The 27,985-nt window shown below is 47.7% G+C and overlaps 1 protein-coding gene and 1 long non-coding RNA gene across 2 annotated transcripts in view; one reads left to right on the top strand and one right to left on the bottom strand.

Annotated features, from left to right (window-relative positions):
• LOC112625189 overlaps window positions 1-23,180 on the bottom strand; it is a 42,631-nt gene extending 19,451 nt beyond the window's left edge. The window contains exon 1 of the long non-coding RNA XR_003119541.1: window positions 22,974-23,180. This is a non-coding gene — a long non-coding RNA (uncharacterized LOC112625189). The remainder of the gene's footprint in view (window positions 1-22,973) is intronic.
• Window positions 23,181-23,319: 139 nt separating this feature from the next.
• JAKMIP1 (janus kinase and microtubule interacting protein 1) overlaps window positions 23,320-27,985 on the top strand; it is a 177,899-nt gene continuing 173,233 nt past the window's right edge. The window contains exon 1 of the mRNA XM_025385528.1: window positions 23,320-23,656. The gene's annotated coding sequence lies outside the window, so the exon portion shown is untranslated. The remainder of the gene's footprint in view (window positions 23,657-27,985) is intronic.

The raw sequence follows: 27,985 nt of genomic DNA on the forward strand, positions 1-27,985 counted from the left end.
CCTGTCCCACAAGCCCTGCTTCTTGCCCAGTGGAGTGTTATGACTAAAAGTGTGGGCTGGAACCAGACCATCTGGATTCAGGCTTGGCTCCTGTGAATTTGCTGCACATGATTACCTACACAATTACGTTCACTTGCAGGAAACTGTTTCCTCTGGTAAATTCGGGTGAATTTCAGACCCACTTCAGAGGATCGTTGCAAGGCCCACTCACGCAACACACAGGGTGCTTGCTGAGCGCTGGGCACAGCAGACGTCGGTGCATGAACAGACATCCCAGGCCTCCTGAGTTTACACTGCGTGGGGAGGAGGGATTAAGGAGGGATTAATGAAACTTACAAAGTCCTGAGAGCAGCGCCTAACATTTAGGAGGCCTCCAGTCCATGCTGTTATTTTGGAGGACTTAGGAGGCCCCCAGTCCATGCTGTTATTTTGGAGGTGTTTGCAGCTATCACTTGAGAAAGTCAAGAGTTGATTGTGGTGAAGTCACTCCCCTCAAACCCCATGAGGGAGGCAGGGCGGTGATTACTCCCCAAGTTTACGTATGGGAGAAGGTGGGGCGGGACACTGGCATAGCTCAGGTCTATTCGGTGTGTCATTTATCTCACGCACACACACACACACACACGAGCCCATGTGTAGATGGGGATACTGAGTCACAGGGAAGCAGAGTTAGTCCAGAATCACACAACTGGGCAGAGGCCAGGTGAGGTCTTGGAGTTTTTTTGTTTTTGTTTTGTTTCATTTTTGAGACAGGGCCTCGCTCAGTTGCCCAAGCTGGAATGCAGTAAAATACAATCACAGCTCACTGCAGCCTCCAATTCCTGGGCTCAAGCAATCCTCCTGCCTCAGTCTCCTGAGAGCTGGGAGTACAGGCATGCGTGCCACCATGCCCAGCTATTTTTTAAATTTTCTGTGGAGATGGGGTCTTGCTATGTTGCTCATGCTGGTTTTCAGACTCCTGGGCTCAAGTGATCCTCCCACCTTGGCTTCCCAAAGTGTTGGGATTACAGGTGTGAGCCATTGCACCTGGCCCCAGGTGAGGTCTTAAACCCAGGTCTGCTGGCTACCAGCTCCAGGGTCTGCAGGGCTCTTCCTGCAGAGGGGGACAGTAACAGCTCTCTAGGTGCCATCCTCAGATGTGACCCCATCAGTGCCCCTTAGCCTTACTTAACAGGCCACAACACAGAAAACGCCTCCTTGTCAAGGCCTTTGAGACATCAATGCCTCTGAGATTTCGGGAAGACACGAAGGAATACCCTGACGTTCCTGTTGGCTTCCTGGGAAGAGGAAAGGTGGCAAATAGTGGTGACCACACCCAGTGCTCTAGAACTTTCCTGTCCTGTCACCTTGTCTGTATCTGCATGGCCTCGCCTGGCCCAGGCCTGGTAGTCCCTCACTGGGACTATTCTTACGTTTTTAATGGAATTTTTGTTTTGAATCGTAACTAGTGGGTACAGTTTGGCACCCGAAGGGTACCGAAGGGATGAAGGTAAAAGGTAAAGCTGGCCCTGCCCTAGTCCTGCAGCACCCAGTCCCCTTTCTGGAGGCGCCACTATGGAGCCGGTCTGTGCATTCACAGATGCTTCTGTGACCTGAATGACGGCTCGCCAGACACATCACATCTCACTTGCTTGTTTCTCTGCAGAAAGGGCTCCAAGACGTCCCATTTTGTGGTGAAGGCTGCACCATATTCTGCTGTGAAGATGGTCCATGGTGCATTTAGAAGCCCCCGATAATACATGAAGAGGTTACTCCTGGTCTCCGCACACATGGTGTCTCATGCACATGGGAAGTGGGTTGCTGGGTCAAAGGGCATGTGTGTTTGTAATCCAGATGGACCCATTTCATCCCCACCAGCAGCATAGACTCACCTTCCTCCCAGGGACCCCTGTCTCTGGGCCCACAGGCAAGAGTCCCACCCCTGCCCCTCTGCTCACACCATCTGTGGCTCCCTCTGCCTTTGACATGAAGTCCAGGCCCCCAGCTTGGCACTCGAGGCACAAAGAGGCTGGGCCTCACTTCCCCTCCAGTTCCACACTCATCCGACAGACACTGTGAAAGGTGGCGATCAGAATGGACGATGATCAGACCCTTGACACACACCGCCCCATCTAACCTCCACCTCCACTCATATTACTATGGCAATATCCACACCCATTTCACAGATGGAGAAACAAGTTCAGAGTCAGTGACTCCCTGAATGTCCACAGCACAGCAGTGCGAGATGCAGTCCTTCATCTCTCTTTCCACTTCCCCAGCCACCCTCCTGCCCCGTGCAGCCTCCTGTGTAAGTGTGGATGCCCTCACCCCAGGGAGACCAGCCCCACATCTTCCCCGCCTTGACTCGCTTTTCCAAGAGTCCAGGCACAACTGGACAGCTGGGAGGAGCCGGGTTGGCCGACTGCTCTCAGCTGACTGATTATCTCAGTGGAAGACGTAACTATGGTGGCGTGCCAGGCCCCAGGCAGGGGCTACAGAAACAGCAGTGGGCAGACAGTGCAGCCTGCAGGGAGTCTGCCGTCCACCCAAGTCTTAGTTCCATGGAGGCAGGCCCATGGTGATCGCTTTGCCGAATACTCTTGTTTTAATTATGGGTCAACCGAGGCTCAGGAATGCCCTATGACTTGCCTAAGCGCTGTCATCCCCACTTCAAGGTCCATGAGAGAAAGAGAAAACTGTTTTCCAGTTAAACTTTGGGCCCCAATGCCACTTGCCCTCTGGTGATAAAAATACATTAACCAGGAGCAAATTACGGGATTTTCACTTAATTATCCTACAAAGTCAGAAAACAGATTTTTGTTTGTTTGTTTTATCGTAAGAGAATGTTCTGGAGAGAAACCTGAACCTTTCCAGTGTCAACTTCAACGTGTCCACGGCTGGTGCTGAAGCTCTGACACCCACCGACCAGGGTTTCAAGCCTGTTTACACCATTGGCTACCCGTGGGGCCGGTCCAGTCACCGAACGCCTTCAGGTTCCCACTGGGAGATGGGAGTCACTGTGCGTTACATGGGACAGGTGATACAGTACCCCGGGCCAAGAGCGCCCCATCAACGCAACTGCCCTTAGGACAGGAGTTGCCTGTGACCGCGCGTCCCCGTTCGCCCGGAGCAGCGGCCCTGACCCGCGTGTCGCGGGCCTGGACTTGCAGAGGCCAGCTCCGGAGTCCGGGGCGTGGCTCCTTCAGCACCGGCGGCGCCGGGCGGGGATGGCGGGGCACGGGCCAGGCACCTGCACCGGGGAACGCGCAGGGAGGCGGCTGGGCCAGAGGGGCAGGCCCGAGCCACGTACCAGCCCCGGGGAACCGTCCGGGTGTTCTCAGCCGCGCTGCGCCGGCGCCCAGACCCCATCCAGGGACGCCCCCACTGGGGAGCAGGGCACGCGCGACAGAGAAGGTGGGGGACCCAAGTCCAACCACCGAACCACAGCCTCCCGCGGTACCGCGCAAGTCGCTCGCCCGCCGGGGCAGCCGTACAGCGCCCTCAGCTGCTCCAGGGTCGCGTGGGCGGGACCACCAGAGGCGCCGGGCCTCTCCGCGCTATGCTGTACTCCGGCCTCCGGCCTTTCCGAGCAGCCCAGGGCTGGGCGGGGACAGTGGGCGGGGCAGAGGGGTGGGCGGGGCAGAGGCTCTGGGCAGCCCCGCCCCACCTGCCGCTCACCCAGCGGAGGCCTGCGCCCGCCCTGCAGTTACGTAAGTGCCCTCAGCGGTCGAGAGGGTAGCCTCGCCCGCGAAGAGTCGTCTTCTACATTATTTATATGACTTTTAATATTTTCGAATCACACAAGAATACATGATACATCACCACTGTAGCGAAATTAGAAAATTCAGAGCAGCTGCTCTCCGGGAGTCCTTTTCAGAGTCAACCACCTGTTAACCCTTTGGTGTACCTCCTTTACATAAAAACATTCAAAGTATAATTTAAATGACAGTTTTAAACATTAGAAATGGCCACGAGTTCCACACCTCCTTCCAATGGCGACGCTTCCATGTTTGCACATCCCCTTCCCGCCCGAGACAGGTGAGCTGGTGACAATCACAGGGTTCACCATATCTGTGGGTGGTAATTTTTGCGGTTGCCTAGAGACGGCACAGTCTCTGGAGCCCAGCGGTCTGGGCTCATCAGCCACCTCTGCTGGGTGCCGGTGGGCTGGTGACTTCACATATGTGGGGCTCAATCTCGTGGTTCGTTCACTGGAGATAATAATAGTGCCTATTACCTAAGAAGGTTGTGGGATTAATGATTCAATATTCCTAAAGTACACAGGAAGCACTCAACAAACGAGTAAGCTATTATTACTGAGGTCTTCTTCATGTATCAAGAACAATGTGCACTAATTATGTAATAACATAATTTGGTCTTTGCATACTCCCCCAAAGCTTGCCACTCCATTCCCTCGTTTTCTTTTTAAATCAACCAATATCTTCAGCAAATAAGTCACTACAGCTCTGTATTCTTTAGTTCCTTGCTGTATAGAATGCAGGTAGTATGAATAGCACTTGCCTCCCAGGGATGTTTGAGGATTAAATGAGATGCTGAGGGGTGAATGTATATAACTGACTGAGCAGGATGCCTGACATGCATTACCTGGCCAATAAGAACATAAACAAGCTGAGTGCGGTGACTCACACCTGTAATCCCAGCACTTTGGGAAGCCAAGGTGGAAGAATTACTAGAGGTCAGAGATTTGAGAACAGCATGGCTAGCATAGCAAGACTCCATCTCTTTAAAAAAAAATTAGCTCAGCATGGTGATGCATGCCTGTAGTACCAACTTGGGAGGCTTAGGCAGGAGGATCGCTTGAGTCAGGGAGTTTTGATGTTAGAGTGAACTATGACGGCACCATTGCACTCCAGCCTGGTCAACAGAGCAAGATGTTGTCTCTAAAACACACACACACACACACACACACACCCCTATTCTTATCACTGCATGTTGTCCAGTGCTCAAGGAGAAGCAAACCTGGGCTGGGAATCTAGAGCAGGCAAGAAGCCCAAAGGTCTAGGGCACTAACCCATCCTTCCTCAGTGGTGGAAACTGAGTCTGGAAGAGGGTAAGTGACTTGCCCAACTGAAATTCCATCTACCTCCCCATGAAGCTTCTCAATTTAGTCCAATTAAGTGTAGCAAATACATGCTGAGACTGCCTCCTTACCAAAATGAGTACAAAATAGTCTCTGAAAATAAATCCTTGAGAATAGCTAACAAATTACAAAATGTAAGAACATTCAAGTGAGACCCGAGTGTTTCTACATCAGAGGTTACAAAAAGCCACTGGAATCTAATCAGTAATTGGTGTTGATATACGAATGGACAAATAGATGAATTGAACAGAAGATGGAACTAGAATTAAATCTAGAACATGTGCTAGACTGGTTTATGACAAATGTAATAGTTCGATTCAGTAAAAAAGAATAAATTAACAATCAATATTGCTGGTAACTGGCTAGTCATCGGAAAGGGGAAAATGGATTCTGGCCTTATGCCAAATACAAAAGTAAATTTTAGACGGATTAAATACCTAAATGTAATAAAGTAAACAATAAAAAATTTGTAAGAAGGCTTTGGGATCCCAAAGGTATGCTCATCTGAATATGTTCAACTGAAACACCTTCACAGATTAAAATATGGAGATGGGAAACTATTTACAACAAACTCAAAATGCCCTGCTGAACTCACAGGAGAATCCAGAGAAGTGCCCAAAGATGACGCCTCTTCACAAAAGAGAGGAATACTCAGCCCAAACCAGAGTGGCTATGAAAATGGAAATCCGGGCCCAGCGGGTACAGGCACCTGCAGCAGGAACTTCAAGCTGGAGGGATTCATACGGATATAGAGGACAGGAGAACAAAGCTGTCTCTGCTGCCTCTGGGTGGAAACACATACACAATGCTAGAGGGTCTTTCCTGAACTTCTGTAGCCAGAGGACTGCTCTGTTGTGTGTCTGAGGTTCAAATTTATACCGCCCCTAAGGTCAAGAAACATCACCCAGGCAACGAAATTGAAATATTATAGTTACAGATTGGTAGCGCCCCCTGGAGCCTAGAAGAAACAAATGCCAGTGCTGTCTGGAGAAAAGCATCCTCAAAGCAGTCCCATCACCAAATATCCTGCCTGAGCTCATAATAAAAATTACCCAACACATGGAGAAATGACTCAATGTAAGCAAGAGTCAGCTGAATAATAAACAATACGTTTAGGTCCTCAAGCATTTCTGATAGTAGACATCTAATTCAGAGAGCAAAAATAATCATGTATAAACATAAAATGTGTTAAGAAATTAAAAATGGAATTTAAAAGTTCAAAGAACAAAAGTCAAACAAAATGACCAGGAAGAATTGAGAAAGAACCAACTAAAACATCTTGTAGTAAGAAATACAGTGAATGTGCTAGGCATGGTGGCACATGCCTATTGTCCCAGCTACTCAAGAGGCTGAGGCAGGAGGATCTGTTGAGTGCCGGGGTTTGAGACCAGCCTAGGCAACATATTGAGACTCTGTCTTTAAAACAAACAAACAAACAAACAAACAAATTTAATGATTGAAATTGAAACCTCAGATTGCCTGAAGACAGAATGAACCAGAGGACAGATCTGAAGATATTACCGAGCATGCAATGCAAAGTGACAAAAAAAGATAAATAGGAGAGGTTTGAAGACATGCATGATAGAATATGAAAGTCTAACACTTGTCTAATTGGAGTTCCAGAAGATTAAAATAGAGAAAGCCGAGGAGAGGCAATATTTGAAGAGACAGTGCCTAAGAATTTTTCACAACTGTTCAAAGATGACAAATTTCAAATCTAGAAAAAACAATGTATATCAAGCAGCATAAAGAAAAATAATCTACATATAATAATTTCAGATGAAAGAAGACATCAAGAGAAATCAAAAAGCAACAAAAACAGAAAAGATACTCCACAAAAAATAAAAGTGACCATATGTCACCAATTCCAAGATATATATTTTTCCACAATTTAACACGTTTCAAATTGGGACTAATCTTATCATTGATGGGGTCTTACAATTATAACTGGAGGTTTTTTATTTCTTACTGTTAATAAAATAATAATGGATTGCATATTCAGTGGTATCTTATGAACATTTATGAATGAAATATGGTAAACTGGCCACAGAGTTGTCAACTGAAATAATAGAAACCCAAAGACAGAGAACTAATACATTTAAGATGCTGAGAGAAAATAAAGAGTTGAGATTTCTGTTCCTATTCATGAGGAAAACTGGACAAACTATATGAAAAAATTTTGTTTTCAGATCTTGGGCAACAAACAGAGCACAACAGTAATCTCTGAGAGAAGAAAAGCAAATAAGGTGAATTCTGTGATGACTTGGCACTTTTTCAACTGTAATGCAAGAAGAGGAACCCAAGCAGAGGATGGTGATTTTGCTGAGCTGAGGACAGGTAGAAGGCAGAGAAAGCCAAGGAAGCTGGGATTTGAGAGGCAGAGTATCAGACAAGAGAGAGCTATGCACATAAAGAGCTCTACAACTCTACATTTGGGTCCTCTTGAATCTCTGAATGAATACTAAACCAAACATATATCAGACGAAACTTTTTGCATTTAGGCAAAGAAAAGCTACAAGGGAGCTGAAAATTGAATAACTACTGGATCTCTCACAAGACTGGTTGACATTTGAGTTCTAATCAGTCACAGTGGAAAGACCTTGCTGAATTCCCTTGGCATTCAGTAGAGAGCCCAGAATGGTCATGACTTAGGAAAAGGGCTGACTGAGCGATCATGTAAAAGCAACCCTAGGATCCAACCTAACAAAAATTAAAACTAAACTGCAAAGGCATCAAACTGATCTGCAAGTAAATTAAGTGTTGGACAGAACAAAGCCAAACATTCTTTAAAGGAAGAAAGCAAAACTCAACACTCAATGGCATAATGTTCACCATGTCCAGCTTCCAATAAAGATTATTAGACAAATGAAACATGAAAATGTGAACTTTTTCAAATTATTCTTTGATGATAGTAGTTTGAAATTGGAGTTTAGTAACAATGAGATGTCTACAAAATTCCTCAAATATTAGGAAATTAAGCAAAACACTTTAAAATAATACATGGGTCAAGGAAGAAATCAAAAGAATGATTGAAAAGAGGGGAAATATAGTAACATATTTAGGAGTGAATGATAATACATACTGTGCACATAAAATTAGTGGTCTAATTTGTATGTTAAAAATGTAGATGTTAGAACTAAAAAACTGGACAAAAAACACAGATACCAATTACCTCTCCCTCCACCCCTTGGCAACCACCATTCTACATTGTACCTACGAATTTGACTACTCTAGGAACTTCATATCAATGGAATCATAAAACATTTGTCCTTTGTAACTGGCTTATCTCACTTAGCATAATGTAATTCATGTCACAGAATGTGTTTTACACATGATTTGTGAGAAAATAAATTGAGGTTAAAGCATTTATTGTTTGAGATGACAATTGAGATTTTGATTCCTTTAGGATTTGATTTATTTTACCATTAAAAATGGTAAAATGTCTATGTTAGTCACCGAAAATATGGAAGTAAACTGTATAACTTTAAGACAGTAGAGGAAAAAGAAATAAGAAAAAAAGCTCAAGCAATCCAAAAGAAAAGGGAAAAGAGGGAGAAAAGGAAGTAAAGAAAAAGCAAGACAAGTAAAAATACGAAATCAGATGGGTAGAAAGAACTCCAAAAACATCTGTAATTACAGTCTGTTTAGGTGAATACGCTGGCTGGTTATCATGTTGGATAAAAATACAAAACCCAACTGTATGCTGTGTTCAAGAGATGTACCCAAAGCATGAGGAGGACACAGGAAGGTTGAAAGTCAAAGGATGGAAAAAGGCATGAGAAGTGAAAGATAGCTGCAGCAGCTCTGAATATTGGACAAAATCATTAGATTAAGTAATAATTAGGATAAAGAGGTTTATTACCAAATAATAAATTCACCATGAAGAGATCCCAGTTCTAGAACTTCATGCATGACACTGTATATAAAACAAAAATACATAAAACAAAGATTGAGAGAACTAAAAGGATAAATTGACAAATTCATTCCTTTGGTGGAGCATTTTAACATGTCACTTAAATTATTTTTATTGTGGTAAAATATACGTAACATAAAATCTGCCATTTTAACTGTTTTTAAGTGATTGTAAGTTCAGTGGTATTAAGTACATTCGCATTGTTGTGCAACCATCACCACTACCTATCTCTGTAACTTTTAGGTCATCCTAAACAGAAACTCTGGACCCATAAAACACTGACTCCCATTACCCCTCTCTCTACCCCTTGGCAACCAGCATTTTACATTGTATCTGTGAATTTGACTACTCTAGGAACATTGTATCAATGCAATCATAAAATATTGGTTCTTTGTAACTGGCTTATGCCACTTAGCATAATGTAATCCATGTTATAGTATGTGTCAAAATGTCTTCCTTTTTAAGGGTGAATAACATTCTGTTGCAGGTACATGTAACAGATCATCATATTACTCATTCATCTGTTGATGGACACCTGGGTTGCCTCCACATTTTGGCTGTTGTGACTAATGCTACTATGAACATGAGTGTGCAAATACTTGTTCAAGTGCCTGCTTTCACTTCTTTTGGGTATACCCAGAAGTGGAACTGCAGAATTGTATCTTAATTTTATACTTTTTTTTTTTTTTTGAGAAATAGCCATATTGCTTTCCACAGTGACTTAACCATTTTAGATCCCAATCAACAGCATATGAGGGTTCTAATTCCTCCATATGCTCACCAACACTTCCTAATTTTTGTTTTTGTTTTTTAAACAATAATAGCCATAGCATCAGTCTGTTTGGGCTGCTATAACAAAAACGCTATAGACTGGGTAATTTATAAGCCATAGAAATTTATTGTTCACAGTTCTGGAGGCTGTAAAGTACAAGATTAACTCTCACCAGCAAATTCTGAGTCTGGTGAGGGTTTGTTCTTTGCTTCATAGATGGTGCCTTCTGGCATTGTCTTTACATGGCAGAATGAGCAAACAGACTCTTCTGGGCCTCTTATTAATCCCATTCAAGAAGGTTCCACCTCAGTACTTAATCACCTCCCACAGGGCTCACCTCTTAATACTATCACATTGCGGATTCTGTTTCAACATATAAATTTTGGGAGGACACGACATTCAAATCATAGCAGGCATCCTAATAGGTGTGATATTTCAACATACTCTTTCTTTAACAGGCCAAAGAGTAAAAAAGAAAAATTGGTAAGAATAGAGAAGATTTGAACAACACAATTAACGTTCTTGATTTAATGAGCACATGCAGAATCCTCTGCCTCTCATATAAAGAATGCATAATTTTAAGAATGATACATTTACAATAGTGAAATAAAATTTACTGAAAATAAATCTATTGACATATATGCAAGACTTTGCACAGAAAATTATACTTCCATATAGAAAGATGTTTAAGAAGACCTACATAAATAGGAGGATTCATAACTGGGAGAACTCTGTCTTAAAAGATGTCATGCCTCTCCAAATTGTGTGATGGGTTCAATGCAATTCTAATCAAAATCCCAACAGGGTTCTTTGCAAAAGTTGCCGAGCAAGTTCCAAATTTTATATAAAAGAGAAAAGAACTAAGAATAGCTTAATTGCTCTGAAGAAGACGAACAAGTTGGGGGAACTTACTGTGACAGATATCAAGACTTGCTATAAAGCTAAAGTAATTATGGCAGTGTGATATTAGCATGGAAATAGACGAATGGAATAAAATAAGCAGACCATGCATTCATGGAAGCTTGATATATGTCACAGGTTGAATTGAGAAAGGATGGAGTTCTAAATAAGTAATGCCAGGACAACTGGTTAGACAACTGGTTATTCCCATGAGAGAAAAACATAAATAGACTCTCTAGGCCCCATTGTACATAAAACGCAATTCCAGAAGCATTTATTCTCAAAACAAAACAGTAAAACTTGAAAACATTTAAAAGAGAATATGGGAGAATATTTGTATTGCCTCAAGAAAGGGAAGCATTGCTTTAACTAAACAGAAAAAGTGCACATCACAAAGGAAAATATTGACTATATTATTATCATTATTATTTTAGAGACAAGGTCTCACTCTGTTGCCAAGGTCTAGAGTGCAGTGAGGTGATCATAACTCATTGCAGCCTTGAACTCCTGGGCACAAGTGATCCTCCAGCCTCAGCCTCCCAGGTAGCTGGGACTACACGCATGCACCACCATACCTGGCTAGCTTTTTTATTTTTTGTAGAAATGGGGTCTCATTATGTTTCCCAGGCTGGTCTCAAACTCCTGTCCCCAACTGATCTGCCTGCCTCAGCCTTGTAAAGTGCTGGGCTTACAGGTGTGAGCCACTGTGCCTGGCCCTACTAAATTAAAGTGAACATTTCTATATAACCAAAGGAAACTATAATAATATGAAATGACAAGCCCTTAATCAAAAGAATATATGTGCAAGGGGCCATATGCGGTGGCTCATGCCTGTAATCTCAGCACTTTGGGAGGCTGAGGTGGGTGGATCACATGAGGTCAGGAGTTTGAGACCAGCCTGGCCAACATGGTGAAACCCTGTCTCTACTAAAAATACAAAAATTATCCGGGCATGGTGGTGGGTGCCTGTAATCCCAGCTACTCAGGAGGCTGAGGCAGGAGAATTGCTTGAATCCGGGAGGTGGAGGTTGCAGTGAGCTGAGATCATGTCATTGCACTCCAGCCTGGGCAACAAGAGCAAAACTCCATTAAAAAAAAAAAAAAAAAAAAAGAATATATGCAAAACATGTACCTACCTTACTGTACTTACCTTACTTTGGTTGGCAAAGATTTAACATTCAGCCAATACTATACACTGGCAAATATGTGGAATAACTGGTTTCTTATAGACCGTTGGCTGATGCCTTTGATTGGGTGGATTGAACAACAAAAACTCACTTCTCACAGTTCTGGATGGTGAAGTTCAAGATCAGAGTGTTAGCATGGTTAGGTTCTGGTGAGGGCCCCCATTTTGTTTTGTAGATGGTCACCTTCTGGCTGTATCCTCACGTGATGAAGAGAGGGATCATCTCTCCCCTGTCTCTGCTTATAAGGGCACTAATCCCATTTGTGAGGACTCCATCCTCATGACCTAATTATCTCCCAAAGACTCCACCTCCAGATACCATCAGAGTTAGGATTAGAGATTCCACATATGAAGTTTAGGGGGACACAAAAACTCTAGTCCTTAGTAGTTGGATAATAAATTGGCATAAACATTTTAGAAAACGTAGTATCTTGTAAAGTTGAAGATATTCATGACCATGACTTAGCAATTCCATCTCTATAACATATACTCCAGAATAATGTTTCTCAATCAGGGGTGACTTTGCCTTCCGGAAGGCACTGTCTGGAGATACGTTTTTGTTGTCGCATTTTGAGGGAAGGATGTGATTGGTGTGTCTTAAGTAGAGACCAGGGATACTGCTATGTATTGTACAATGCCCCCCTTTATAAAGAATTATCCTGCCCAAAGGTTGATAGTTTTGCAGTTGAATATCTCTCCTCTAGAAATATCTTATGCATGTGCATCAGAAGATAAGAATGCAGGTGCCCATAGTGGCACTGTGTAAAATGAATAAAACTAATGTCCATTCCCAGTTCAGTCACAGATATCAAAATCGATTTTAAAACTTGATATTAATTAAAAAATAAAATGTGGAAGAAGACGTATGATACCATGTATATGAAATTGGAAAAAGATAAACACATGCTTGAAGATAATGGTTGCCAAATAGGGAGAGGTGTGTGGGATATGGCTAATATTCTATGTGTTATGTTGAATGGTGAGTCCATCTATGCTTGTTTATTATTTTATCTTCCTTGAATATAGTAAAACCTTGAAGTCATGTCCCAGAAAGCACAGATATCACAATGCAACAATTAGTGATTGGATCCTGTTCTCTGACCAGCCCCTGTTCTCAAAAGGAATAATCAGAACTTCTCACTGTCTGGAGGGGCGGTGAATATAGACGTGACTGTGATCATTCAAAGCTTTCTTGGGTTATTCCAGGATCACTTGCACATAGTATAATTCCACTGCGCTTTGCGTGTGTGTGTGTGTGGGTGTGTATACACGTGCTTTTCCTTACAGGCAGTATACAGATGCAAATGAAATCCTCTTATTGTGCTTTAGAGAACATATATGTGTTGTATACATGATATTTGGCATTCTTACAACATTTCATACTCAAAACATTTTAAAAATAATAGAAAACTTTTTTACTTAAAGGTATTTTATAAGGTCACATTTGCCAGCCAAACCACTTTCAAATTTTCTTGTACTGCAAATAAGCACTGTGTAGCTGTCCAGTGGAACTAAGTTTTCTCACACTCTCAAGAAAATCTTGGAGGCTGCATAATAAGTCTATGTGTCCTGGAGACTTTCTACCAAGAATAAAACTCAGAAGCTATTTTTAAAAAGCGAGACACATATTTAACTATATAAAAAGTTTATTGTTGTGTGGTAAAAGATGCCATGAAGTCAAGAGATGAACGCTGGATCTGGAAAAAGTACTTGAACGCTGGTGACAGGCAAAGGGGTAATTGTTATGCTGAGAGCTGTAAAAGTGGACAAGACAAAACGTACCAACTAAAAATGGGCAAAGGATAGAGAATAGACATTCTCAAAAGTGCAAATCAAACCTAAAAGAGCAAATCATATATATATGTGTGTGTGTATATATATGTGTATATATATGTGTGTGTATATATATGTATATTAAACCAGGTGCTCAAATCCACCAATGGACAGAGAACTGCACATTAAAATAACAAGGACATATCACTTTGCACCCATCAGAGTGACAACATTTACACATGCTGCAGCGTGGGTTGAGGCTGGTAATGCAGGAAAGACATCGAAGAAGAAGGGTGTGTGGTAGAGTCTTGGGAAGGTAATCTACATTTTTTTTTTTTTTTTTTTTAAACAAAGTTTCACTCTTGTTGCCCAGACTGGAGTGCAATGGCATGACCTCAGTTCACTGCAACCTCCCCCTCCCAGGTTCAAGACATTCTCCTGCCTCAGCCTCCTAAGTAGCTGGGATTACAGGTGCCCGCTTCCACGCCTGGCTAATATTTTGTTGTTGTTGTTGTTGTATTTTTAGTAGTTATGGGGTTTGGCCAGGCTGGTCTCGAACTTCTGACTTCAGGTGATCCACCCGCCTCGGCCTCCCAAAGTGCTTGATTACAGGCATGAGCCACTGTGCCCGGCCCCTATCTTGTTTTTAAAAAGGAGTATTTTGAATGGTCCCAACACAAAGAAATGATAAAGATCTGAGATGATGGCTATGCTACTTGGCCTGATCTGATCACTGCACATTATATGTATCACAAAATCTCTATGTACCCCATGAATATGGACAATTATTATTTGCTAATTTTAAAATGTAAATGAAAAAGTTTAGACCTTCTTGGCCAGGCACGGTGGCTCACATCTGTAATCCCAGCGCTTTGGGAGGCCGAGGCAGGTGGGTCTCTTGAGGTCAAGAGTTCAAGATCAGCCTGGCTAACATGGTGAAACCCCGTCTCTACTAAAAATACAAAAGTTAGCTGGGGGTGGTGGTGTATGCTTGTAATCCCAGGTACATAAGAGGCCAAGGCATGAGAATTGCCTGAACCTGCGAGGCAGAGGTTGCAGTGAGCTGAGACTGCACTCCAGCCTGGGTGACAGAGCAAGACTGTCTCAAAAAAAAAAAAAAAAAAGTTTAGACCTTCCAACCAGCCATTCCACTCCTGGGAATCCATCCCATAGAAATAAAAGTAGTCCTGCTATCTGAGGGTTTGTGGAAGAATATTTAGCACCCATGGCTGTCGGCTGGTAATGACAAAAGGACATCAACCCGTAGGGAAAAGCTCTGTGAACTGTGGGATGGCCTCAGCCTGCCAGTCTAGAGATTTCCCCAGATGCCAGCAGGAATTTGCATGAGGTGTTGATGAGCGTGAAAAGTGAGAAGTAGAAAATGTGATTATCACGAATTCATTTTGTAAAACAATGACCCCCAATCCCCCATATGTATGTATGTATATATGAATGTAGTTATTTATTCTTATGGAGAAAAATATTACAAATATGAAATAAAACAAGCTAGGTTGTTAACATGAGCTATTTGGTGGGGGATATGATATGGGAGGGGGAGGAGGAAGTATCCATAATAAAAACATCATGCATAAAATTAGCGCATTCCTGGAAAATTATACACATGTATCTGCTCATGAGCAGAAGCACGAAGGCAGGGTCACCTGAGTGTTTGCGGGATTACCCTTGGGTAGCAAGATTCAAGGTGACCTTTGGTTTCTTTTTTATATCTGCCTGTACTGTTTGAATTCTTTCCAATGAGCATGTATTATTCATGGAAACAGAAAGAGCCCACAGAAAGCTGTTTTCATTGAAAGGTAGAAAAGACAGAAGAATGCCCAGGCATAGGGACCCTGTCGCTGGCAGACTCTCCCTGTGCTGGTCCATGATGGAGAACCTGGAGACTCAGCCTGCCTCACAGCCCTCCTGACTGATCCACCCGGATTTTTTTTTTTTTTTTTTTTTTTTTGAGACAGAGTCTTGCTCTGTCACTCAAGCTGGAGTGCAATGGCATGATCTTGGCTCACTGCAACCTCCACCTCCCAGGTTCAAGCAATTCTCCTGTCTCAGCTTCCCGAGTAGCTGGGACTATAGGCATGTGGCACCATGCCCAGTACTTTTTGTTTTGTTTTGTTTTGTTTTAGTAGAGATGGGGTTTCACGATGTTGGCCAGGCTGGTCTCAAACTCCTGACTTCAGGTGATTCACCTGCCTCGGCCTCCCAAAATGTTGGGATTACAGGTGAGAGTCACCTCGGCCAGACCCACCCTGTTCCTGGAGGAAAATGCCACAGGCCCCTGGTCCCATTTCCCTGCCCCAGGGAGGAGCCCTATGCTGTACAAAAGCCTGGATCAGCTACCTTCATATTCACCAAAAGATGGACAGTGTTCACCATTGCCTTTACAAGTTTTTGAGACAGTTATAGATTCACATGCAGTTGTAAGAAATAATATAGAGAGATCCCATATCCATCCCCCTTTATTCAGACATCTCTGGTTTAACATGAACTTGTGTGTGCATGTTTAGTGCTATGTCTCTTATCATGCGTAGGTTTGTGTGCCCAGCACCGCAGTCAAGATACAGAACAGCTCTAAACAAAGAAGCCTCAGCTACCCTTTTATAGCCACAGTCGTTTCTCTCTTCCCTTCCCCAAGTCCTGCCAACCACAGATCTGTTTTCTATCTCTATAATTTTGCCATTTTGATAAAGTTATATAAATGGAATCACACTGTCTTTTTCACTCGGCATACTTCTCATCCCTGTCTTTTTGGATTTGAAAGTGAACTGATGGAGAATATGCACTTGGTGTGGTTTCCTGATCATTTTGTCTGAGTGAACATGGTCAAGTTACCTATGCTCTCCGTCTCCTCTGGAACATGGAACTGGCGCAGGGATGGAAGGAAGGAAGCTTTTCTGCCATGAATGCTGGCAGTGTTCACCAACTGAGCACATTGAATGTGCCAAACTCTGTTTTAGGTGAGCCATGAGTGTCATCTCCTGAAACAGCCTAACTAGCCTATGAAGTAGGTTCTGTTCTTCTCAGCACTCAGATGAGGGAGTGGGGGCTCCAGGTGATGCAGGGAGTGAGTGGTGGAAGCAGGATTCCAGTCCCAGACTGCCTGGCAGGCATGGGGCTCTGGCCCTTGACCTCCCTCTTCTGGATCAGTTCAAAAGCCTCTAGTGCCCACCTTCCCATCAGCCTCCTTGCAAAGCCTGCACCAGCTTCAGTGGTGCAGTGCCCTGTTCAAAATTCACAAATCAGCAGATGTTCCAGTGTGGCCTTCAGGGCTCCCCATGATCTGACCTTGCCAGACCCTCCAACCTTGTCTGTCCTCTCGGGGATGGCAGGTGGGAAATTCATGGCGTGGTGCTTATGCTTCCAGCCCTGTGCACATGCTGGTCCCTCTGTGTGGCTTCTGCTCTTCTTGTCCAACCTCAAGGATTTTTTCCTCTAGGAAGCCTCTCTGGACTCCCTAGGCAGCCCTCACTCTGCAATTTTTTTTTTTTTTTTTTTTTTGCCACGGTCTCACTCTGTTGCCCATTTTGGAGTACAGTCACATACATTACTCACTGCAGTGTTGAACTCCTGGCCTGGCCTCAAGTGAATTTCCCACCACAATCCTTCTGAATAGCTAAGAGTACAGGCACTTACCACCACATCTGGCTAACTAATTTTTTTGTAGAGACAAGGTCTCCCTATGCTGCTCAGGTTTGCTCGAACTCCTGGTTCCAAGGGATCCTTCTGCCTCAGCCTCCCAAAGCACTAGGGTTATAGACATGAGATACTGCACCTGGCCCCTTCCTCTGCACTTTTATAGCCCAGGGCTACCCCATCATAATGATCCATGTACCCTTCTGTCTCTCCCACCGGCCCATGAGCCCTTGGGGGCAGAAACAGCTGTTTCCCTGCTGTGTTCCTGGTGCCCCCAGCACAGTAGATGTGCACCAGTGTTGGTGGGATCTTCCACGGGGCTGGTGAGGTCAGACTGCTCTTCCACACATGCTCACAGGCCTCCTTTAATCCTGCCACTCACATCCTGCCCCAAGAACCCCCAATGGCTCCCTTCCATCTGGAAGGTCAAATCCAAACTCCAGGCCTTCATGCTCCTGTTCACTGGGCCTGGGACACTGTTTCTCTTCCTCTGCTTCTAGCTAGCTAATACTCAAGCTAACCTCAAGGAAGACTCTCCACCCCTCAGACCAAGCCAAACTCCACGTTACATGGTCTCTTACCACCTTCTCCTCCTCCTTTAGAATTATCACACTCGTAGATAAATAATTGTGTAATTCATAATAACTAAAGGTATGTGCACATCCTGGAAACTGTGATACGGGAACTCATTTGGAAAAAGAGTCTTTGCAGGTATGATTAAGTTAGGGAGCTTGAGAAGAGGTCCTCCTGGGCTATCTGGGTGAGTCCTCCATCCAAGGACAAGTGTCCTTATAAAAGACACTCAGACAAAGAGGAGGAAGCCATGTGAATATGGAGGCAGAGACTGGAGTGATGCGGCCACAAGCCAAGGAACTCCTGGAGTCACCAGGAGCTGGAAGAGGCCAAGAAGGATCCTCTCCTAGAGCCTCTAGGGGAAGCACAGCCTTGCCAACACCCTGACTGTGGAGTCTGGCCAGGCATAACTGTGAGAAAATAAATGTCTGTTGTTTCAGGCCTCCCAGTCTGTGATACTGTATTAGGGCAGCCCAGGAAACAAACCCAGAGTCATATATATTCACTCACTTAATCCCCACCCAAACCTATGCAGTTATTATGATTAGAAGATTAATTTTACAGATAAGGAAACTAAAGTTTCACTTACTTGCCTAAGGTCACCACGGGCACCTCGCAAAGCTGGAATTTAATCCTGGCAGCCCAGCCCCGCAGTGGTGGTGGTGACCATGCTCTACTCTGCAAGAGCAGCAGGAACTGAAGTTTCTTTCCAGCATCCTTGCAAGTGGCCATCCCCTCACAGGTGTTGGGTGCTCACAGCTTCCCAGAGAGGAGTCCCTCTGATGAGAATGTTTGTCTTTATAGGGAGCTGAAACCTGCCTCCCTACCACTTCCAGGTGTGGGCTCAGGGCGCATGGGGTGGGGAGAGCAGCTTTGGCTTTGGAAGACTGGTGGCTTCCACACTGCTTGCTGTGAGTGAGCCCCTGGGCCCCGGCCTCTCGTCCCTAATAGGGAGGTCTTGGTGGTACCTGCCCTCCTGCCTTGTAGGTCGTCCTGAGGGTTATGTAGTGACCACGTGGTGGCAGTGGGGGTGGATTCCCTGTGAAGCTACGTACAGACCCAAGGCCTGGGAGGGCCTGAGCTCTGGGTTCATGTGGTCATGCGTTTGGAAATGTTTTCCAAAAGCGAGATATTTTAGCCGTAACTGGCTAAGCTGGCTGCCAGAGTTGCCAAGACAGGGTTCCACAGACAGAAGAGCTATAACAACAGAAGCTTATTTTTCACAGTTCAGGAGGCTTCAAGGCTGAGATCAAGGTGTTGGTTTCCTCCGAGTCCCCTCTCCTTGGCTCACAGATGGCCGTCTTCTCGCTGCGTCTCCACAGGGGCTTCCTTCTGTGTCTCAGTCTCTTCTTCTAAGGCCACCAGGCATATTGCATTAGGTCCCACCCTCAGGACCTCATTTAAGCTCAGTGACCTCTTCAAAGGTCCTGTCTCCAAATACAGTCACATTCTGAACTCCTCGGGGTTAGGGCCTCAGCATCAGGTTCTGGGGGACACAGTCCAACCCATGACGCCCTCTCTTTCCCTCTGCCACCCTCATCACGCTTCCTCTCATTTGGGAGCTGATGGGGAGGCCAAGGGCATTTTGGGGATATAACTGAAGGGGGGTTGAGTTGGGGATGCCTTGGTTTGGGTTTAGTGGGGTGTGTTTATGTAGGTCTGAGCCAGTCTGTGTGGGTTGAGCCATTGCTCCCTGAACAGGCTAATGGCTCCCAGGACTGCCCTCCTTGCCACGGCACTGGCAATGTGTGCTATGGTGCCTGGTACCAGGAGTCTATGGGCAGAGGAAGACACATGAGGGTTGAAAATGTAATTCTTCCAACAGGAGAGGTCTGGATTTGCAGACCCTCAGAGTCACAAGGCAACTGGAGGGGTCACATAGCCCAGGACTGCTCAGCAGGAGTCACATGGGGCATTCCTGGGATTCCTGGACCTTGCCACTTTGAGGCTTCAATTCAGTGGGATGTGGAGGAGCCTGGGCATATGCATTTCTCCTATGCCTCTCCAGGGATGGGCACCAGCACTGAGGTTTAGGAGGTGTTGGTCGAGTCATGTTCTGGTTTGCAATTGTTCAGTTGCTTTTCATCATGAAAATTAATAAAATCCCAATAAGAAACCTGGAAGAAATAGAATTCTTCCAAGTCTTAGCATTCATTTATGAAAGAATGAGAGACCTTTCTCCAAATTTGAAAACAATCTCAAAAAACTACATGACATTACCAATAATGAGTTATGAGGCTGACAAAGTTTTCCAATCAACATTCAAATTGTTCCCATCATTATAGGCGTACTCTGAATTATCTTTCTGTTTTCTCTACAGGAAAAATATTATAAAATCATTGGCTTCCAAAGAGGTAATCAAAAATGATGAAGAAGCCAAAAAACTGTAAAAAAAAAAAAAAGATAAAGGTGGATGTCAGGTATCCAATTAATAAAATTTTATATTAGTTTTCTAATGTTTTTGCAATGTTTTTGATATTTGTCAACTTAAAATATTTTAAAATTTGTCTTGTTTTGTTATTATTCTAAGTAAGTTTTCATTTTTGACCAAGTCATGTACTGGGGTTTTTAAATTATTCTTCCTAAGAGGGACTGTAGAGGCCCCAGGTTTTACAAAACCTGGATCCACTAACTACTACTTGCCTGTTCAAAAGTCATTCTTCTTCTTTTCCTCACTAATGGAACCCTGACTTTGTTTCAGGCAGCAATGTACCTTCAATTAAAAAAAAAAAAAAATCCTTGGCCGGGCGTGGTGGCTCACGCCTGTAATCCCAGCATTTTGAGAGGCCAAGGTGGGTGGATCACCTGAGGTCTGGAGTTTGAGACCAACTTGGCCAACATGGCAAAACTCCGTCTCTACCAAAAATACAAAAATTAGCTGGGTGTGGTGGTGTGGGCCTGTAATCCCAGCTACTTGAGAGGCTGAGGCAGGAGAATCACTTGAACCTGGGAGGCGGAGGTTGCAATGAGCCGAGATCACACCATTGCACTCCAGCCTGGGCAACAGAGCAAGAGACCATCTTAAAAATATATAATAATAATCCCAGCCTTCTCTGAAGCCAGGACTGGCCATGGGACACTGTCCCAGCCAATGAGATAAAACAGAGCTCTCTGGGGAGAGTTTTCAGGAAAGCGGTGAAGTGGAGCTGACCTAGTGTGGGTATGCCTTTTGTTCTTCCCCTTCTTGACTGGAATAGTGATGAGATGTCTGGGAAGAGGCAGCCAACTTGCCGTGTAGAAGACACTTTGAAAAAGCAAATTACATCCTGAGGGTGAAGGAGTGACAGAGGATAAAGTGAGGAACAGCTTGCCTTTGGGTTTCTTGTTGAGAGAGAATAAAAATCTGTTTAAGCCACTGTCTAGTTGTGATCCCGATTACTCACAGCCAGACATAACCCTTAACCTATCACAGGTATCAAAGTACCACCAGCTGGGCTTTTTAAACAACAGAAATGCACTGTCTCACTTCTGTAAGCTAGAAGTCTGTGATCAGGTGTCAGCTGGTCCACGCTCCCTATGAAGCCCTGGGGAAGGATCTGTCCCAGGCCCTTCTCATGGCTTCCGGGGGTTTGCTCCCATCTTTGGCATTTCCTTGGCTAGCTAATGCCTCGGCCTGATCTCTACCTTCATGTTCACACAGCATGCTCCCCTTGCTTGTGTCTCTGTATCCAATTTCCCCCTTTTATAAGGAGAGAAGGCAGACTGGATTAGGGATCCAGCCTACTCCAGTGTGACCTCATCGTAGCTAATTACACCTACAACGACCCTATTTCCAAGTAAGGTCATATTCTGAGGTCCTGGGAATAAGCACTTCAATATATGAGCTTTTTTTGGGGGGGGGGGAGGGGGGTGGTTAGCAGGAACGCGGGAACACAGTTCATCCCATAATACCTGGGCATTGTCCCTGATTGTCCCTCCCTCTCTCCTGCCCACGTCCAAGCCATGAGCAAGTCCTGCCAGTTCTGCACGCAGACTGCTCTGATGCGCTGATACTTCACTGTATTAGGGTGGGGGAGGCCTCCACACTGCCTCCTTGTCCCCACTCTTGACTACTTCAGCCCATGCCCCAAGGGCAGCCAGGGCATCTGCTAAAGATAGTCTCACATCTGCTCACAAATATCCTAGTTCCTCTCCACTCCCTGAACCTTAGAGGTCTGCACTTCCTCCTCTTCTGAGGTTACGCATGGTCATGTGACCTGCTCTGCCCAATGAAACGTGAGCAGAAGAGATGAGCGTCCCTTGGGACGGAAGCTTTCGAAGCCAGCATAATTGTCACCTTTCATTCACGCTGCTGCATCATGTGGGTGCTCAGCTGGGAGCCCACCTTGGGCTCCCCACCGCTCCGATGAACAGAGCCCCACTGACAGAGGAAGGATGTACCATGTAGCAAGACACACCAGGGAGATTTGGGTTTGGTTGTTACTGTGGCTAACACAGCTTATCCTGACTGGTGCAGTTTAAAAAATATCAATCTGACCATAGTCCATGGGACCACCTTCCAGGCGAGACAGTCTCCAAACTCTCCCCAGCCTGCAAGACCTTGCAAGCGCTGCCCCTCTGTGCCCCCACGCCCCATCTTCCACATTCTCCCTCTCACCATTCTGTGGCCCAGACACTTTTATCAGATTCTCAAACATGTCCCGTTCCCTGCAGTCAGGGTTTTCCCCCATGCTCCTCCCTTTGCTGGGTGCTCTTCCCTCCCTTCTCCTTGCTAGAAAGTAAGCTCTGGTGGGCGCCTCTTCCTCTCTGCTGTTCACTATGGTGTCCCCACATCTTCTTGACTGCCTGGCACACAGTAAGTGCTCAATAAATATTTGTCTAATGACACTGAATGAATGAGTGTTTGCCCAGCTGAGTCCTGCCCCTCCCAAGTCTCAGCTCGACAGCACATCGTTCATTTGGCTATGACCTGGTGATGTGGCTTTGCTGGGGGCAGCCTGGGCTGGTGGGGGCAGCTCCCTAGGCTGGCATATGTCCAGTTCTGCCCCTTGCTGGCTCTGCCGACTTTAGCGTGCGCTTTAACCTCTGACCTTCAGACCTCTCATCCGTACAGAGGGGGACATGGATCTCCGGGGTCGCTGCGTCTTCCTGACCACTGACGGCCAGGACGGCCCCAGCCCCGCTTTACCAGCAAGCTCCACGCCAGGCTCGAGCCCCCGAGGGTAGGGATAGCTTCCCGAGGCCCGAGCCTTGACCAGAGCCTGAAAGCTCCTGCCGGGGGTTGCTCCGACTCAGCGAGGCGCCAGGGTGCCCGGCGCGGCTGAGCGCGCTCAGCGCCGGGACCCCAGCCCTGCCCGGGCCGGCCGCTGGCCTAGTGCGCACGCTCCGGCAGCTCCGCGCCCCCTCTCGCGGCTGCAGAAGCTCTCCCAGAGTCTGCCTGGGGCGGGGGCGGGGGCGGGGAGGGGCGGGCGCCTCGCCCTCCTGCCTGACTGGCAGGAAGACAGACCAATCGGACGGGCTCCCTAGGGAGGGGCGGGGCCGTGCCGGAGCCGGGCGCCGGCGACCGAGGGAGCTGCAGCCACCCGCGTGCGGCACGCGCCGGCCGCCTGCCCCTATCGCGGCCACCAGTGCCGCGGCCTCTCGACTCCCGCCCCGCCGAGCCGCGCGCGCGACTGCCATCCTCCTCAATTGCTTTTTACGATTTTTTGTGCATGCATTCATTTTCTGTTCCGTTTTGTCCTTTTTAAGGCGGTGGCGGCGGCGACACCGGCGTAAGCTCGCAGCGGGGAGGGGGCGGCCGGAGGATGCGGCGCGGGGCTGCGCTCGCTACGCCCGCTGCTGCTGCCCGGCTCGGGCCTGAGCGCCGAGCAGGTGGGTACAGGTGCGCCGGGGGGCGGGAGGAGAGGCGCGCGCAGGCCAGAGAGAACCCGTGGACCCGGCGACCGAGGGGCGGACCCGGCGGCGAGGGACGCGGCGACCGGTGCCGCCCCGCCCCATCGTCCATCTCCCCTTCCTCCAGTCATCGCGACCCCTTCGGGTCCCCCTTCCACTCTCGCATCCCACCTCAGCGTTCCCCCACCCTTCCGTACCCATCCCCCACTCCTCTTCAGACCCCCTTGCAAAATCTCCCAGCCGCTGCGTCGCTTCCCCCAACACCCCCTCCCGGTTCCGCCCCCAGCCCCCAGCTCTCCTTCACGCCACCCCTATTTCCACTCCTCTCCGGATTCCGCCCCCAAGCCAAGGAGCGGGAGGGGGGACCCACCCGGTGCCTGCCGGAGTGGCCTGGGGGGTGTGGCCGGCCGGTCCCCTCGGTGTCTTCCGCAGGGTAGGTCGCAGTCCCCCAGATCCCCGCCCAGGTGGCAAAGAAGATGGAGCTGGGGGCCGCGCCCCGGCGGCTGGGGGCCCGCGGGTGAGGCCGCCCAGCCTGCACCCCACCCCACGCACGGCACACGCCGCCGCGGCCCCTGCCACGCACACCCTCGCGCTGCTCCGCCCACGTGGGCGCCGGGGAGGAGGCTGGAGAGATGGGAAGAAAGGCTGGCACCCACCCTCCTGTCGGCCCAGCGCGCCCTGGGCGCACTGGCCTCGGAGATGGCGCGCAAGGATTGACTCCGGTGGTGCCAGACACCTTGCCGGGCGCCGTGCGTCGGGGCCAGCGGCCTCGGTGGCCTACGTCAGTGCGCGCGCGGCGGCCTCGCCTCCCAGCTCCTGGGTCCTTCGCTCCATCCCCCCTGCTGTGGGCTTCTGAGGATCCGGCCACGGCAGCCCAGATAGAGGCCGCTTACGAGGCTGGCTCTTTTTTTCGCCTTAGAAGCATCCCGCTCCCACACACCCCAGCTCGCCGGTCTCCTGAAGGCTGGGCCAACCTCGGCTCTCCGCCAGCCTCTGCCCGGCTCTCTGAGCTCCGGCGATACTGTATCTAACCGCCAGCCCTCCTCCGCCGCTCGCCCCATCTGCGCACACTCGCAGGCACACTGTCCTTGGCCTTTGCCCGTGTTGTGCTCTCTCCGGGAACGCCCTAACTTCAGCTGGCCAGCTCCTTGTAGACCAAGGTCAGGGAGATCCCCTTGCCCCTCCTGAGCTTTCCTGGACCGCGGAGCTGTCTCAGGATGCTGTTACCATCTGACGGCCTCTGCCTTCCAGAGCAGAGGAGGAGGTGGGGAGGAGGACAGGGGCGGCCTCAGCCCCTCTCCCAGGGCTCCACCCACAGTGAATGTTGGGCATAGCAGGGACATCTCCCCTAAGTGAAAGCAACCCGCTGGTGTGGAGGGCGAGGCCATGGGAGGAGTTGGCCCTTCCTCTAGCAACCTGGGCTTGTGGGTGGTGGCTCCAATAGCTGGGATGGGCAAGGAGGAGGGACACATTCGAGGATGGAGTGGAGGGATTAGGATCCTTTCCTAGCAGGGCACTGTCACCCTCCTGGAGATCTGCGGGTCTGCAGAGACTGATGTTGCGGCGCACAGTGGAGGCTTGTGGCTTGTTGCAAGATTTTTGTTGCTGAGATATGTACCGGTTTGTAATGCTGAACATCTCCGCTCTGGAGTCTGGGGTAATTCTTACCTGGAGTTTTTTGCAGTAAGCCGCTCCCAAAGGATCACAGTGTGGACCCAATGCATGAGATGACTGGCATTTTCCTCCTTCGCAAACCACCTATGACTCCCACTGCCCCCACGACCTCACCAGTTCCTCCCATCCTGACTTCCCTGGCCCATCTCTCCCCTCTTCCTGCCACGATGTCTCGGCGACGCCTGCTGCCTCTGTGTTGTGTAGACATGTCTTCACACTTGGGTTTTTCCCCACATGCTTTTTTTTCACCCCCCTCTCTAAAACAATGCTCCCCTCCCTTGTGTATCTAGAGAAGGATTCATGATAAAGTCCAGCTCTCAGGTTCCATCACTGTGATTTTCCCAGACTCTACCGGAAAGATTGTGTGGTTCTCTCATTGTGTTCTCAGAACTTTTCATACACGTCCAGTGTGATATTTGTTTGTATAGTTTTTCCTTAAGCAGATCTTGCCCACTAGAGACTGGGGACATGGGACACAGTGAGGTCGCCTGAGAGATGGTCCCACTTTGGTGGGGGCTCTGTTTTCCTAGGGAGGTGACCACACAGACACTGCCCGTGCTGTCAGAGAGCCATGTGCAGGGAGAGAGGGGGGACAGGCCCCTGCCTTGGCCCAGCCAGGAAGGCTGCCTGAGGAAGTGACAGGACTGTGGCCCTACTCTCTTGGTGTGTAAGGGTGGACTGGGCTGTGGGACAAGTGACAGAGGGAACAATTTCTAGTCCATAAGGCAGCAGCGGTTGCCACTGCAGGCTGTGGCTCTCTGTTTAACTCCTCGAGGGTAGGACCTTGCATCTCTTCAGGCTCTGAGCCAGACTGCCAGGGTTCCCATTCAGACCCTGCCTCACTTAGCTGGGATTGGGCAAGTGCCTCCCTGCTGGGCTTTCTAACTAAATGGGGAGTCTGAGGATGACTGCTGTTTGTCCCAGTTCTCCTGAGTCACTCCTCTCCCCATAGTGGCAATGGGATCAACCTGCAGGGCTTCTGAAGTTGGACTCGCCTGTACTTCATCCCTTATCCTTGTGTGATCTTGGGTAAGAGGATTAACCTCTCTGAGCCTCCGTTTCCTGTATAAAAGGGGGCAGTGGTATCTCTTTGGCTAGGTTGATGTGGGGATCAGAGGTGTGGTCCCTGAGCAAAGGTAGCAGCTTTATGAGGGATGATGATGGTGAAGAAGCTATGAGAATATTTATTCATTTAGCCTTGTCACAGAGCAAACTCCCATACTCACATCTGGGGTCCTTCTTTAGCTAACAATGAAACTAATGATCAGAGCAGTGGCCACCGTTGTGGTGGGCTGAGCGGTATGAGGGACCAGGCTAGGTCAGTGGAACTGTGTTGAGGACCAGCTCCCACCCTACTGACAGTGTGACATTGGGCAAGTCACTTAGCCCCTGTACTCACTTTCTTTGTCTGGATAAGGGCAATGAGGGCCACATAAGGAAATATCGTCACTTAACCTCCGGCTTCTGCCTTGGGTTATCTCATCTTTGCTGCATAGCACCACACAGGGTGAGGTCTACGTGAACACCAGAGAGGGAGCCGAGTCTCAGGACACCAGGGGACTCAGCAGTGGGGCTCCCTGACTCCAGGCCTCAGATGTTGCCCCATGGAGCACACTGACCCCTGTAATGGAAAATGACCTTCCAACAGGGATGGCATGAAAAATAGATCAGAAAGCCTTCTTAGTGGTTTTTTTTTTTTTTTGACAGTTTCTTTCTTGTTGCCCAGGCTGGAGTGCAGTAGCACAATCTCGGCTCACTGCAACATCCGCCTCCTGGGTTTAAGTGATTCTCCTGCCTCAGCCTCCCAAGTAGTTGGGATTACAGGCACCTGCCACCAGGCCCTGCTAATTTTTTTGTATTTTTAGTAGAGACTGGGTTTCACCATGTTGAGCAGGCTGGTCTCAAACTCCTGACCTCACCTCAGGTGATTTGCCCACCTCAGCCTCCCAAAGTGCTGGGATTACAGGCATGAGCTACCGCCCCTGGCCCCTTCTTGGTGCTTTTAATGGAAGCACATCACCGTCATGTCCATAGTGGCCATTGGTGTTGCTGTAAACGGAGACTCAGACAGTGACCCAGGGCTGGCCACTGGTGGGACCACAGCATCCTGACTCTAGCCCTGGATGCCTTCAGAAAGTGTTTTCTTTGCTCATGCTTTTCTGAGGCCAGGTGGACAGTACAGGGGTCATGGATCAGCAGGGAGGGGCAGGGACAGGGGAGGAGCTCTGGGGGTCTCATGCTGTGAATGGCTGGGTTAGGAACCCCTCCTGTAGGACATGAGACGCAGGCATGCTTGCAGGGAGTGGCCACAGAGGTCATTATTAGGCCGATGCAAAAATAATCGTGGTTTTTGCCATTACTTTTGCACCACCCCCATAATGGAGAGTAGAGGAGAAAGGGCCCGTGGTGAAAGCACCTAGGGGCAGCTCAGAGTGTGGGAGGGGCAGCTCCCCAGTGGGGCCGGGGGCTCCCTCCTGCCTTTGATGTTAGTATCGGTTTTCAGAACTGCAACGAGAAGTATTATGCCTTTCATAAGTCTGCAGAGGTGAATTGACAGAAATACTGTTTTTCTTCATTATAACAGTTAACATGTGTGAATGGCACTTAGCAAGTGCCAGGATCTATGCCAGGGGC

This window comes from Theropithecus gelada, chromosome 5, assembly GCF_003255815.1.
Source record: "Theropithecus gelada isolate Dixy chromosome 5, Tgel_1.0, whole genome shotgun sequence".
Taxonomy (NCBI): Eukaryota; Metazoa; Chordata; class Mammalia; order Primates; family Cercopithecidae; genus Theropithecus; species Theropithecus gelada.